Genomic DNA, 16359 nt, shown 5'->3' with positions numbered 1-16359 from the left:
ACCATTTCCCAGTAAGAGCAAGTTACAGTAATGTGACCTCCACCTTACAGACATGTATGTCAAATTCTAAGCATATCCCACCTAGTCAAAAGTTTGGACACACCTGTTTATGCAACAGTTTTCTAATTATTGGAATGCGTGTATCATTGATTCTGACTGAAGGCAACAAAACCACAATGGAACACATGGACACAAGGAGCAAACAAATGTGTACAATAAGCCAGAATATGTGTTAAACCTGCGATCCCTCAAAATACCTGCCTTTTACACTGATGAAAGATTTACACACCCTGAACCACAGGTCTCAAACTGCATTCCTCAAGGGCTGCAAACAGGTCATGTTTTCAGTATTTCCTTGTACTGCACAGGTGATAATTTAATCACCTACACACATAATGATTACAGCATCTTGTGCAATGCTAAGGAAATCTTGAAAACACGTATGGTTTGTGGCCCTCGAGGAATGCAGTTTGAGACCCCTGCCCTAAACACTGTCAAGTAGCTTTGTCAGGTCGACACCGGGATTGACTTTCCAAAAGTCTTGAAGGATTTCTCAGAGGTTCTGAGTATTTTTGGTTGCTTTGCCTTCACTTTACTGCCCAACTCATTCTAGATTTGGCTGAGATTGGCAGATTGTGGAGGTCATGTCATCTTACACCGCATTCCATCCATTTCCTTCTAGGTCGCTTAGCCTTCATATAGTCTGGCGATGTGTTTTGAGCCATTGTCCTGTTGCAGTACAAAATATTATAAAAAATTGGAGTGTTATTTCAGGCACCAATTACGGTATTTAATGCATTTGACATAACCCAGTCCTCATGAATTTCCTTACAGGATCTCTTCAGGGTGGTGCAAACACATACAGTGAATTAAATAGAACATCAAAGATGAAAAGAATAGCAGCATTAACCCAATCCTTGGTCAAACTGTGATTTTAATCCATTACAGACACAACATAGTTACAAGCGGAGGTGCAGGTGTCTGTGGAGTTTTTCAAGTGAAAAGAAGACCTGACAGACTATGGCCGTTTCACGCCTTCCTGGCGCTTCCATGAGTCCATAATGGTAGTGACGTTACAATACTTCCATTTATAAAGGGAAGGAAGAGTGGCTCCAACTTGTAAGTGTGATAACAAATAACATACAATTAAAAAATACAAAAAGTGAGGGCAATTACATTATAACCAAACTAACATATCCAGTTTGTCGTTCAGACCTAGGGGTCCTTGAGCATCTTTTTCTAAAATCCATTTTGCTTCTCATTTCAATAATAATTTATTGTAAACATCTCCATCTTTTGGGTAATTTACATACTCAATTCCTGCAAAGCGCAGTACTTTAGGGTCTGCATTATGGCATTCGTGTATATGTTTTATCAATTTTAAAGAGCCTTTTTGAGTGGTAATTATGTGGAAATATTTTCTAAAATGAATATGTAGTGGTCTAATTGTCTTTCCAATGTAAAAGAATTGACATGGACAGTATATCACATAAACTACATTTTTGTGCGTGTATTGCCAAGTTTTTAACACTAAGGTTCAGATATGGCTTTAAGAAAGGTAAATACTTGCAATATAATGCAATTTTGTTTCAAAATACAAAATTAAAGGAATAGTATGATTGTGTACACTTTTGTATATGTTAACAACAAAGGTTAAGTACATATAAAGATTAAATACTGTACATGTAATGATTAATTACATATAAAGATAAACTACATAAACACACATCACCAAGGAGCTTTTAAACATCATCCATCTGGAATTTCAGGGAAGCAACACCAAGACAGAGAACCCTTGGAAAATTCACAACACTGCACGGGCATCCCCATTTATGCAGGTATCACAACACTATACAGATGTAAGTACAGGTACTCAAGTTTCTGCTTCTACCTTAGTCATATTTCTCTGGCCTTATAAAGTGATTTACACTATGTAGTAACTCTAGTTTCACCTTCGCCAGTGGCCAGCTTTCAAGATAAGATGAAACAGTGATATCATGCAAACATCAAACAATGGGCAATAAACCCTGAATATAAAAATCCACAGACTGAGGTTGTCCATCACAGACAGAGGTTAAATAAACCTTCATGTTTTACAAAAACAAACAAAGATAGAGAAACATAGAACTGTTTGTGAGATACAAGCTTTCAGACAATAAGTAAATAGTTCTCATGATTGTGCTACTATGAGCATTTTCTGTCTGTAAATGTATGACCAGCAATGCTGCTCTCTCATGGTCTGAATGGATTCTGTATGTTTCAATATGGACTCAAAATATCCATTTTTATATTCACACTACAGTGCATCACGTAATTAATTTCTTAGCTCTATTCGATACTGGATCTATTCTTACATTCTTCCCTATTATATGCATCTGGCAGAAAACACAGCTGCCGCAAATTACCTGTTGGGCTATTTTCATTTAACCAAGATGGTTTACTTTTATTTTCATGAAATCTTTTATGTACTAATATATCATTAAGATTCCTGCTACGTCTATATGGCACTAGTGGTTTGTTCTTTGCTATTATAGCTAGTTCTTTGTCACTTTCTATTAAGTGCCAGTTTCTCTTTATTGATAATTTTATCATATTCATACTTGGGTTTTGATTAAAACTGAATATGAATCTTTTGTTATCCCTATTCGAATTAGCTGTTTTGTTTCTGGGTTTATTTAATAACACCATATGTGTTTTTTTCATAGCTCTATTTTGGGCTTCATTTAGTAAGGTTATTGGATAACTTCTTTTTAATAAATTAGTCTTAAATACTGACTACATTGTTAAACTTTTTTTATTATGTTTGGGAAATGCACTATTGTAGTGAAGCAGCATATTAATTGCTGTCAGTTTTTAAAGGTTTTTGTTATTATTTTACCCTCTTCTATTTTAAATTCACATCCAAAAAAATCCTGTTTTTTTTCAGTGAAATGAGATGTAAATTTCATAGTCATAGTATTTTTTTTTTCATGCAGATACTGTACAAATTCTCCAAATTACTTTCTGTGCTGGCCCAAACCAGAAATATATCATCCACGTACCAGTAGTATGCACAGATGTATTTCTGGTATGGGTTTTTTTGGCTATAGACATATTCATTTTCATAATGAGCTAAAAACAAATAAATGGAAGTGCATGCAACAGGTGTCTGGAAATACCAGTTGATAACAAAAGAAAAAGCATTATCTGAAAGAACAAAGTTCAAACCTTCAAGGATAAAGTCTATGCAGTCTTTTAAATCAAAAGTTTTTTCTAGCAAGCTTTTTACAGTTTCTATTCCTAATTTTTGTGGAATACAGGTATACAAACATTCCACATCATTTGCCGCTAGTTTTAAATCTTCTTGCCAGTCTATCTCACATGCGATTCTTGAAAAGTCTCCAGTATCTTTTATATATGTTTGAAATATTTTCAATAGTGGTTTTAACTGCCAGTCCTGGAATTTTGACAAGGATTCTGTAACAGAACCTATTCCAGTAACAAAATGACGTCCTGGAACTAATTTTAAATTTTTATGTAATTTTGGTATACAGCTCTGGCAAAAATTAAGAGACCACCACATCAAAACCCTGTCATGGGCAGCTCAATATCCATAACTAAACTCCATTTAAAACCTCTGGAATGTAATCAAGATGGATAGTCACAAGACATCAAACGAAGAACTGCTAAAATTTTTGCGCCAGAAGCAGTGTGAAAGACTGGTAGAAAGCATGCCAAGACGCATGAAAGCTGTGATTAAAAATCATGGTTAGTCCACAAAATATTGATTTCTGAACTCTTCCTGAGTTAAAACATTAGTATTGATGTTTTTAAATTATTATGAACTTATTTTCTTTGCTTTATTTGAAGTCTGAAAGTATTATTTGAGGTCATATGATTAAAAGACAATTTTATTCCTTCCAAAAAAAAAAGTGTTGTGGGGTTAATGTTTATTGTATTAGACACCATTGGTGTTTCGTATTCAAAATTAGCAACAATTTTATTTCTTCAGCCATATCTTTATCCTTTAGTGTGGTAGATGCTGAAAATCCTAGTAGATGAACTTTTTTATTTTTATTAATATCTACTGTATCTTTTTGTGGATTTTTGTTAATAAATTATTTATTCAGATGCATTTTTCTGGTTGATTTGTAAAGATCTACTATAAATTCGATGAAATCAAAAGCTTCAGGTAGACAAAAATGTAATCCTTAGCTTAATAGGCTCAGATGATCTTGGGTAAGATGGTGGTCAGTTAAATTAATTATTTCTTTTTTGGCTTCATCTGTGGCTATTTCCTCCAGGTTACATGTTCCCTTTTTATACCTACAGTGCCTCCACCATTATTTCCCCCCACCTTTTTCATTTCCTAAAGGGAATATATCTTCTTTTTCTGTTTTATTCTAGTCCATAAATGGTTCTCTATCTTCATAACCTCTAGAATCCGAATCGGTGGTCCATCCGTCTTGATCTGTATGTTTCTTTTTTCTCATGTTGTTATAAAATTATTTTTTCTTATTATATTATTGTTATTATTTTATTTATATAGCACCATTAATTCCATGGTGCTGTACATGAGAAGGGGTTACATACAAAGTTACAGATATCGTTTACAGTAAACACATTTTACAATGACAGACTGGTACAGAGGGGAGAGGACCCTGTCTTTGCGGACTTGCATTCTAAGGATAATGGGGAAGAGTCAGAAGGTCGGGGGTTAAGCAGCTCCAGTTGTGGTGAGGCGGCAGCTTGGGTGGTGGTGAGGCAGCAGGCTGTAAGCTTTCCTGAAGAGATGGGTTTTCAGGTTATGTCTGAAGGATCCGAAGGTGGAGGATAATCGAACATGTTGAGGCATGGAATTCCAGAGCATGGTGGATATTCAGGAGAAATCTTGGAGGCGGTTGCCTGAGGAGCGAATAAGTGTGGAGGCGAGTAGGAGATCTTGTGAGGATCGAAGATTATGTGAGAAAAGAGATTGGGGGATTAGTTCAGAGATATAGGGAGGGGACAGGTTGTGGATGGCTTTGTAGGTCAGTGTTAGTAGTTTGAATTAGATTTGCTGGGGAATTGGAAGCCAGTGGAGGGATTTGCAGAGGGGAGAAACAGGGGAGTAGCGAAGAGAGAGGTGCATTAGCCGGGCAGCGGAGTTGAGGACAGACGAATGGTGCAAGAGAGGTAGTGGGGTGGCCACAGAGGAGGGTGTTGCATTAATCGAGGCAGGAGATGATGAGGGCATGCACAAGAGTTTTAGTAGATTGAGGGATGAGGAAGGGACGGATTCTGTAAATATTTTTGAGTTGGAGGCGACAGGAGGTGGCAAGAGTTTGGACGTGCGGTTTGAAGGACAGGGCATAATCGAGAGTTACTCTGAGGCAGCAGATTTCAGGTTAGGGAGAGAGCGTGATGCTGTTTACCATAATAGATAGGTTGGATAGGGGAGGTACATGAGATGGAGGAAAGATGATGAGTTTGGTTTTGTCTACAGTAAGTTTTAGGAAGCGAGAGGTGAAGGAGGAGGATATGGCTGATAGACACTCCGGGAGTCTGGACAGCAGAGAGGTGACATCTGGGCCAGAGAGGTAGATCTGAGTGTCATCCACATAAAGGTGGTACTGGAAGCCATGGGACTTTATGAATTGTCCTAGGCCATGGGTATAGACGGAAAAAAGTAGGGGCCCCAGGACAGAGCCTTAAGGGACTCCAACAGATAGAGGGCGGGAAGAGGAGGTAGTGTGGGAGTGGGAAACGCTAAATGTGTGGTCGGAAAGGTATGAGGCAATCCAGGACAGGACAATAATAATAATAATAATAATAATCTTTATTTATATAGCACCAACATATTCCGCAGCGCTTTACAGTTAACAGTTTCAAACAACAATTATAGGTAACAATGTTAGCAATACAATAATAAAGCAAAAAAGATGACCCTGCTGGTTAGAGCTTACAATCTACAATGAGGTGGCGGAGAAACAAAGTACAGGTGTGTATTTACAATGATGTATTTACAATGATGGTCCAGCCATCTTCAGGGGGTGGGGGATAGATGGAGATAGTGAAAGGGCTACACACACACAAACTTAAAATGACCTTGATTAGTTAATGTGGTAGGCAGCTCTGAACAAATGTGTTTTGAGGGAGCGCCTAAAACTATGCAAGTTGTGGATGGTCCTAATATCTTGTGGTAGAGCATTCCAGAGGATTGGCGCAGCACGGGAGAATTCTTGGAGTCGGGAGTGGGAGGTACGGATTAATGCCGAGGTTAGTTGAAAGTCATTTGCAGAGCGCAGAGGTTGGTTAGGCCGATAGACTGAAATGAGGGAGGAGATATATGGGGGTGCCGCACTGTGGAGAGCTTTGTGGGTGAGAACAAGAACTTTGAATTGTATCTTGTAATGAATGGGCAGCCAGTGTAATGACTGGCGAAGAGCGGATGCATCTGAGTAACGATTAGCCAGATGGACAACCCTGGCTGCTGCATTAAGGATGGACTGGAGAGGGGAAAGTCAAGTAAGGGGGAGGCCAATTAATAGAGCATTGCAGTAGTCCAGGTGGGAGTGGATCAGGGCGACAGTGAGGGTTTTTGTTGTCTCCATGGTAAGAAAAGGGCAGATTCTAGAGATGTTCTTTAGGTGTAAGCGGCACGAGCGGGCAAGAGATTGTATATGGGATGTGAAGGAGAGATCGGAGTCAAACAAAACACCCAGACAGCGTGCCTGCTGCCGGGGTATTATTATGGTGCCACCCACGGAGAGGGAAATGTCAGATTTAGGGAGGTTAGTAGATGGCGGGAGCAGAAGAAGTTCAGTTTTGGAGAGGTTGAGTTTCAGATAGAGAGCGGACATGATGTTGGAGACTGCGGACAGACAGTCAGTGGCGTTCTGTAGTACAGCGGGGGTAAGGTCAGGGGATGACGTGTATAGTTGTGTGTCATCAGCATAAAGATGGTACTGAAAGCCAAATCTGCTGATGGTCTGTCCAATTGGGGCTGTGTAGAGGGAGAAGAGAAGGGGGCCAAGGACTGAGCCCTGGGGTACTGTCATGTTCCCAATGGCAGGGAATTAAACACATAACACGGGCAAAAACAGGACGAGCTCTAGGGTGATGGAACCTGAGCTGACCGCGATCCTGAACCTCAACACTCAACTAACAGCAGCCGGGGAACGTTCCTGGGGGGACTCTAGACGTCTCGCGCCAGCCGGAGATCTAGCTACCCCTATCAGAAGAATCACAGACCTATCTTGCCTCCAGAGAAATATTCCCACAGAAATAGCAGCCCCCCACATATAATGACGGTGAAATGAGAGGAAGGCACAAACGTAGTTATGAAAACAGATTCAGCAAAATGAGGCCCGCTTAAGCTAGATAGCAGAGGATACAAAAGGTGAACTGCGCGGTCAGCTTAAAACCCTTCAAAATACCATCCTGAAATTACTTGAACTCATGTGCCAACTCATGGTACATGAGTGGGAATTTCAGCCCACTAGAGCAACCAGCAGCAGAGAATTACATATCTGCAAGCTGGACTAAAAACATGAAAGCAAACATGAAACAGGGAAATCCAGACTTAGCTTGTCTTGAAGGCCTAGGAGCAGGTAGCAAAGGTAACAGAGACACACTGATACATTGATAGCCGGCAAGGGAATGACAGGAAAGCCAGGTTAAATAGGAAACACCCAGCCTCTGATGGACAGGTGGAAACCAGAGACCGCAACCCACCAAAGTCACCCAGTACCAGCTGTAACCACCAGAGGGAGCCCAAAAACAGAATCCACAACAGTACCCCCCCCTTGAGGAGGGGTCACCGAACCCTCACGAGAACCCCCAGGGCAATCAGGATGAGCTCTATGGAAGGCGCGGACCAAATCAGTCGCATGAACATCAGAGGCGACCACCCAGGAATTATCCTCCTGACCATAACCCTTCCACTTAACCAAATACTGGAGTTTACGTCTGGAAACACGAGAATCCAAGATCTTCTCAACAACATACTCCAATTCTCCCTCCACCAGCACCGGAGCAGGAGGCTCAACCGAAGGAACAAGGGGCACCTCATACCTCCGCAATAACGACCGATGGAACACATTATGAATAGCAAACGATGCTGGGAGATCCAAACGAAAAGATACAGGGTTAAGAATCTCCAAGATCTTATAAGGACCGATGAACCGAGGCTTGAACTTAGGAGAAGAGACCTTCATAGGGACAAAACGAGAAGACAACCACACCAAGTCCCCAACAAGAAGTCGGGGACCCACGCGGCGACGGCGATTAGCAAACTGCTGAGTCTTCTCCTGAGACAACTTCAAATTGTCCACCACCTGATTCCAAATCTGATGTAGCCTGTCCACCACCACGTCCACTCCAGGACAATCCGAAGGCTCCACCTGACCAGAGGAAAAACGAGGATGAAACCCTGAATTACAAAAGAAAGAAGAAACCAAAGTAGCAGAACTAGCCCGATTATTAAGGGCAAATTCGGCCAGTGGCAAAAAGGCAACCCAGTCATCTTGATCAGCAGAAACAAAACACCTTAAATAAGTTTCCAAGGTCTGATTAGTTCGCTCCGTCTGGCCATTCGTCTGAGGATGGAATGCAGACGAGAAAGACAAATCAATGCCCATCTTAGCACAAAACGTCCGCCAAAATCTAGACACAAACTGGGATCCCCTGTCAGAAATGATATTCTCCGGAATCCCATGCAAATGAACCATGTTCTGAAAAAATAAAGGGACCAACTCAGAGGAGGAAGGCAACTTAGGCAAGGGTACCAAATGAACCATCTTAGAAAAGCGGTCACATACAACCCAGATAACGGACATTTTCTGTGAGACAGGGAGATCTGAAATAAAATCCATGGAAATGTGCGTCCAAGGCCTCTTCGGGATAGGCAAGGATAACAACAACCCACTGGCCCGAGAACAGCAAGGCTTAGCCCGAGCACACACTTCACAAGACTGCACAAAGGTGCGCACATCCCTTGACAAGGAAGGCCACCAGAAAGACCTGGCCACCAAGTCTCTAGTACCAAATATTCCAGGATGACCAGCCAACACAGAAGAATGGACCTCGGAGATGACTCTACTGGTCCAATCATCCGGAACAAACAGTCTTTCTGGTGGACAACGATCAGGTTTATCCGCCTGAAACTCCTGCAATGCACGTCGCAAGTCTGGGGAGACGGCGGACAATATTACCCCATCCCTAAGGATACCAGTAGGCCCAGAGTCTCCAGGAGAGTCAGGCACAAAACTCCTGGAAAGAGCATCTGCCTTCACATTCTTTGAACCTGGCAGGTATGAAACCACAAAATTGAAACGAGAAAAAAACAACGACCAACGAGCCTGTCTAGGATTCAGACGCCTGGCGGACTCAAGGTAAATCAGATTTTTGTGATCAGTCAAGACCACCACACGATGTCTAGCACCCTCAAGCCAATGACGCCACTCCTCAAATGCCCACTTCATGGCCAAAAGCTCCCGATTACCCACATCATAATTGCGCTCGGCGGGCGAGAATTTTCTAGAAAAGAACGCACATGGCTTCATCACCGAGCCATCGGAACTTCTCTGTGACAAAACCGCCCCCACTCCAATCTCGGAAGCATCAACCTCAACCTGAAAAGGAAGTGAAACATCTGGTTGACATAACACAGGAGCAGAAGAAAACCGGTGCTTAAGTTCCTGAAAGGCCTCCACAGCCGTAGGAGACCAATTAGCAACATCAGCACCCTTTTTAGTCAAATCAGTCAAAGGTTTAACAACACTGGAAAAATTTGTAATGAACCGACGATAAAAATTAGCAAAACCCAAGAACTTCTGAAGACTCTTAACAGATGTAGGTTGTGTCCAGTCACAAATCGCCTGAACCTTGACGGGATCCATCTCAATAGTAGAAGGAGAAAAAATGTACCCCAAAAAAGAAATCTTCTGGACTCTGAAGAGACATTTTGAGCCCTTCACAAACAGAGAATTGGCCCGCAGGACTTGAAACACCTTCCTGACCTGTAGAACATGAGACTCCCAGTCATCAGAAAACACCAAAATATCATCCAAATACACAATCATAAACTTATCCAGATATTCACGGAAAATATTGTGTATAAAGGACTGAAAGACTGAAGGAGCATTAGAAAGTCCAAAAGGCATTACCAAATACTCAAAATGGCCCTCAGGCGTATTAAATGCGGTTTTCCACTCATCACCCTGCTTTATCCGCACAAGATTATACGCACCGCGAAGATCTATCTTAGTGAACCACCTAGCCCCCTTAATGCGAGCAAACAAATCAGTCAATAATGGCAATGGATACTGATATTTGACTGTAATCTTATTCAGAAGGCGATAATCTATACAAGGCCTCAGGGAACCATCTTTTTTTGCCACAAAAAAAAAACCTGCTCCCAGAGGGGACGAAGATGGACGAATATGTCCCTTTTCCAAGGACTCCTTAATATAATTCCGCATAGCAGTATGCTCTGGCACTGACAGATTAAATAAACGACCCTTAGGGAACTTACTGCCAGGAATTAATTCTATAGCACAATCACAATCCCTATGAGGAGGGAGCGAATTGAGCTTAGGCTCCTCAAAAACATCCCGATAGTCAGACAAAAATGCAGGGACCTCAGAAGGAGTAGATGAAGCGATTGAAATCAGAGGTACATCATCATGAACCCCCTGACATCCCCAGCTTAACACAGACATTGTTTTCCAATCCAGGACTGGATTATGAGTTTGTAACCATGGCAGACCAAGCACTAGTACATCATGTAAATTATACAGTACAAAGAAGCGAATCATCTCCTGATGAACGGGAGTCATGTGCATGGTCACTTGTGTCCAGTACTGCGGTTTATTCATAGCCAATGGTGTAGAGTCAATTCCCTTCAAAGGAATAGGAACTTCCAGAGGCTCCAGACTAAAACCGCAGCGTTTGGCAAATGACCAATCCATAAGACTCAGGGCAGCGCCCGAATCCACATAGGCATCGACGGAAATGGATGACAGTGAACAAATCAGAGTTACAGACAAAATGAACTTAGACTGCAGAGTACTAATGGCAAAAGATTTATCAACCTTTTTTGTGCGTTTAGAGCATGCTGATATAACATGAGCTGAATCACCACAATAAAAACACAATCCATTTTTCCGCCTATAATTTTGCCGTTCACTTCTGGACTGAATTCTATCACATTGCATAGTCTCAGGTGCCTGTTCAGAAGACACCGCCAACTGGTGCACAGGTTTGCGTTCCCGTAAACGCCGATCAATCTGAATGGCCATAGCCATAGACTCATTCAGACCTGTAGGCATAGGGAACCCCACCATAATATCCTTAATGGCCTCAGAAAGACCATCTCTGAAGTTTGCAGCCAGGGCGCACTCATTCCACTGAGTAAGCACCGACCATTTCCGAAATTTTTGACAATATACTTCCGCTTCATCATGCCCCTGAGAGAGGGCTAATAAAGCCTTTTCAGCCTGAATCTCCAGGTTAGGTTCCTCATAGAGCAATCCCAGTGCCAGAAAAAACGCATCCACACTGAGCAATGCAGGATCCCCTGGTGCCAATGCAAATGCCCAATTCTGAGGGTCGCCCCGCAGGAAAGATATTACAATCTTGACCTGCTGAGCAGGGTCTCCAGAGGAGCGAGATTTCAAAGAAAGAAACAATTTGCAATTGTTCCTGAAATTCAGGAAGGTAGATCTATCTCCAGAAAAAAACTCTGGAATAGGAATTCTAGGTTCAGACATAGGAGTGTGAACAACAAAATCCTGTATGTTTTGAACTTTTGCAGCAAGATTATTCAGGCTGGAAGCCAAACTCTGGACATCCATGTTAAACAGCTAAGGTCAGAGCCATTCAAGGGTTAAGAGGAGGTAAGAAGCAGCTAGACAGCAATTAAGGGCTAGGCAGCAAAACTCTGAGGAAAAAAAAAAAATTTCCCTTCAACACTTCTTTTTCTCCTGCTTCAGCCCAAACAATTAACACTTTGTGGGCCGGCTATACTGTCATGTTCCCAATGGCAGGGAATTAAACACATAACACGGGCAAAAACAGGACGAGCTCTAGGGTGATGGAACCTGAGCTGACCGCGATCCTGAACCTCAACACTCAACTAACAGCAGCCGGGGAACGTTCCTGGGGGGACTCTAGACGTCTCGCGCCAGCCGGAGATCTAGCTACCCCTATCAGAAGAATCACAGACCTATCTTGCCTCCAGAGAAATATTCCCACAGAAATAGCAGCCCCCCACATATAATGACGGTGAAATGAGAGGAAGGCACAAACGTAGTTATGAAAACAGATTCAGCAAAATGAGGCCCGCTTAAGCTAGATAGCAGAGGATACAAAAGGTGAACTGCGCGGTCAGCTTAAAACCCTTCAAAATACCATCCTGAAATTACTTGAACTCATGTGCCAACTCATGGTACATGAGTGGGAATTTCAGCCCACTAGAGCAACCAGCAGCAGAGAATTACATATCTGCAAGCTGGACTAAAAACATGAAAGCAAACATGAAACAGGGAAATCCAGACTTAGCTTGTCTTGAAGGCCTAGGAGCAGGTAGCAAAGGTAACAGAGACACACTGATACATTGATAGCCGGCAAGGGAATGACAGGAAAGCCAGGTTAAATAGGAAACACCCAGCCTCTGATGGACAGGTGGAAACCAGAGACCGCAACCCACCAAAGTCACCCAGTACCAGCTGTAACCACCAGAGGGAGCCCAAAAACAGAATCCACAACAGGGTACCCCAACAGTGAAAGGAAGAGGAGATGAAGTGGAACCAGAGAACAGAACACTGAAGGAGCAGTCAGAAAGATAGGAGGAGAACCAGGAGAGAGCAGTGTCCTTAATGCCTAGTGACTGGAGCCTAGAGAGTAGGAGAGGGTGGTCAACAGTGTTGAAAGCTGCAGAAAGGTCACCGTTACATTTTGCTGTCAGAAGGTCATTGGTCACCTCGATGAGTGCAGTTTCTGTCAAATGAAGGGGGCAGAAACCGGACTGTGAAGGGTCTAGGAGGGAGTGAATGGAGAGGTAATGGGTAAGGCGGGAGTAGATCAGGCGCTTCAAGAGTTTAGAGATGAAGGGGAGATTGGAGACCGGTCTGTAGTTGTTTGTGCAGGATGGGCTGAGGGTGTTTTTTTTTTAGTAATGGAGTAATGATAGAGTGTTTGAAGGAGGAGGGGAAAATGCCAGAGGAGAGGGAGAGATTAAAGATTGTGGTCAGGTGAGTTGTGACAACTGGAGAGAGAAACTGGAGGAGGTGTGAGGGAATGGGGTCGGTAGTGCATGTAGTCGGACGAGAAGAGGAGAGGAGCTTGGAAACTTCTTCTTCTGTGATGGGATCGAATGTGGAGAGTGAGCCAGGGGAGATGCAGGGAGGAATGGGAGTCATTGCACTTGGTGTCTGGGAGCAGATTTCCTGACGGATATTGTCTATTTTCTCTATAAAGTGGGAGGCCAGGTCATCAGCACAAATGTCTGTGATAAGATCTTGTGCTTTTGGCCTGAAGAGGGAGTGAAAGGTGTTAAAAAGTTTCTTGGGGTTGCTGGATAGTGAGGAGATCAGGGTGGTGTAGTAGGTCTGTTTGGCGAAGTGAAGGGCAGAGTTATAGGTTCTTAACATAAATTTGAAGTGTGTGAAGTCTTCTGGTGTGCATGTTTTCCTCCATAAGCGTTCAGCACTCCTAGAGCATCGCTGGAGAAAACGGGTTTGCGATGTGAGCCAGGGCTGTTTCACTCTGTGTTTGGAGGTTCTGAGGGTGAGGGGAGCTACTTGTTCAAGGGTGCTTCTAAGAGTGTCATTGTAGTGATGTACAGCCAGATCAGGACATGAAAAAGAAGAGATTGGGGACAATGATGAGTGTAGGGAGTCTGAAAGTGTATGAGGGTTAATGGCATGTAGATTTCTGAATGTGTTGTAGGTAGGAGAGTGCTGGGGTGGGGGAGGAATTGTGAATGTGAAGGATAGAATGTTGTGGTCAGAGAGGGGAAGCGGTGAGTTATCTAGGTAGGAGATTGAACAGAGCTGGACAAAGACCAGGTCAAGGGTATTACCGTCTTTGTGTGTTTCAGAGGTTGAGAGCTGTGAGAGGCCTAGAGAAGTGGTTAATGATAGAAGCTGGGATGCAGATGTGGAAGTGGGGCTATTAATGGGGATGTTGAAGTCTCCCAGGATAAGGTCTTTGATGCCAAGGGAAGAAGGAATCTGTAGAAGTAGGCAGAGGTCGACTGTGTTGAAGGCAGAGGACAGGTCAAGAAGGAGGAGGATGAGAACTGTCTGTTAGCTTTGGCTAAGTCATTAGTAATTTTGGTCAGGGCAGTTTCAATGGAGTGGTGGGGGCAGAAGCTATCTTGGAAGTTGTCAAGGAGAGAGTTAGATGAGAGGTGGGAGGAAAGTTGAGCATGGACATGCTGCTCAAGGAGTTTGGAAGTAAATGGGACCAGTGATATGGGGCAATAGCTGGGCATAGCAGTTGGGTCAAGGTTAGTTGTTTTGAGGATGGGTGTGATGGTGGCATGTTTGAAGTCAGAGGGGAAGGTACCAGAAGATAGCGATAGGTTGAAGAGCTGGGTTAGGGCTGGAATGAGTGTATTAGTGAGGTTGGGGAGCAGATGGGAAGGGATGGGTCGAGTGCACAGGTGGTGAGGTGTGATTTGGAAAGGAGGTGAGGGAGCTCTCCTTCAGTAATGTTAGAGAAGGAGGTTATTAGGGAAGGGCAGAGGTCTGGTATATGGAGTGGTGGGGTGGTCGAACAGTTAAGGTTTGCCTTGTTTGGTCGATTTTATTTTTGAAGTAGGTGGCAAAGTCCTCGGCAGAGATTAGGGGAGATAAAGGTGGCAGTGGTGGGCGGAGGATAGAGTTGAATGTGCTAAACAGTTGTTTTGGGATGTAGGATAATGAAGATACACGGTTTGTGAAATCAATCTGTCTAGCAGAGGTGAGGGCTAATTTGAAAGCAAGTGTCGCTTGTTTGAAGGCAGTGAAGTCATCTGGAAGGTGTGTTTTCTTCCAATGCCGCTCTGCGACCCTGGATGCTTGTCAAAGTTTTTTGGTGAGATAGTTATGCCAGGGTTGCCTATAGATTTGTCATACTTTGCCATGCATGAGAGGGGTGACTGAGTCTATGGCTGATGTGAGGGTAGCGTTATAGAAAGCGGTGGAGCTGTCCATGTCGTGGAGTGGTGATATGGAGGACAGAGGTAGAAGAGATTCTGAGAGTCTGTGAATGTCTAGGTGCACAAGGTTTCTGCGACGATGTGCTAGTGGCTGGACATGGGGATGGGTGAGGAGGGCAAGGATGAGAAGGTCAGTAGATGATGGTCAGATAGGGGGAAGGGAGAGGTTTTGAGATTAGATCGGGAACAGAGGCAGGTGAAGATGAGGTCTAGTGTATGTCCATTTGTGTGGATAGCTGTGGAGTGGAGGACCACTGAGTAAGTCCAAAGGAAGAGGAAGGGACAGGAGTTTTGAGACTGCTAGCTGGCAGGTGTCAGTAGGGATATTAAAGTTACTCATGATGATGGTGGGGATGTCAGCAGACAGAAAGTGAAGAAGCCAGGTGGAGAATTGGTCAATGAAGGCAGTGGCTGAGCCTGGTGGTCGGTATATGGTAGACATTTGGAGATTAGAGGGAGAGTAGATACAGACAGAGTGAACCTTGAAAGAAGGGAGGATAAGGGAGGGTGGGGGTTGGATAGGGTTGAAGGAGCAGTTTTTGGAAAGAAGGAAACCCACTCCTCCACCATGTTCATTGCCAGAGCGAGGAGTGTGGGTAAAGTTGAGGCCACCGTAACTCAGTACAGCACTGGAGGCCATTTCAGGGGGCATCAGCCAGGTCTCCGTGAGGGCCAGGAAGGAAAGGATGCAGGAAGTAAAGAGATTGTGGATCATGTAGAGCTTGTTGTGATTGGAGCGGGCATTCCAAAGTGCTCCTGAGAGAGGAAGCAGGGGGTGGGGGTCAGTGACATAGATTTTAAGTGTGAGGGATTGCGGTAGTTCTTTTTAGTGTGAGAAGTAAAGGGGTGAGGAGTAGTATAATGTATGAGGCAGGAGGGTCAGAATTGGGGGATATGTCGCCAGCAGTGAGAAGAAGCAGAGAAAGGGAAAGCAGATGTGTAAAGGAGAATGGTCAGCTTACATTATATTTTAGTAGGAGAGGTCTGAGGTTAAGGAGCAGGTCTGCAGATGAAGCGAGGTAGGGGGTAAGAGAGAGGGGGAGATAGTTATTTGGTTCGAGGGTGCAGGGGTTTGGGGATAGCGAAGGAGGGTGAGGATTAGTGGAGCAAAAATGGTGAGGGTGAATGTGAGCATGGTTAAAGAGCAGGGTAAGAAAAGAAAAGGTAAGCAAAATTAGAAGACAGTGATTAGT

General features: G+C 43.5%; 1 protein-coding gene across 1 annotated transcript in view; it reads left to right on the top strand.

Moving 5' to 3' along the window:
- The window catches only part of LOC143775062 (dynein axonemal heavy chain 3-like), a 2972411-nt gene that overhangs the window by 2231112 nt on the left and 724940 nt on the right, over positions 1-16359 (top strand). The window lies entirely within an intron of this gene.

This window comes from Ranitomeya variabilis, chromosome 5 (assembly GCF_051348905.1).
Source record: "Ranitomeya variabilis isolate aRanVar5 chromosome 5, aRanVar5.hap1, whole genome shotgun sequence".
Classification (NCBI taxonomy): domain Eukaryota; kingdom Metazoa; phylum Chordata; class Amphibia; order Anura; family Dendrobatidae; genus Ranitomeya; species Ranitomeya variabilis.
Note: the sequence above shows the minus strand (reverse complement) of the source record. Positions and strands in the feature narration are given on the sequence as shown.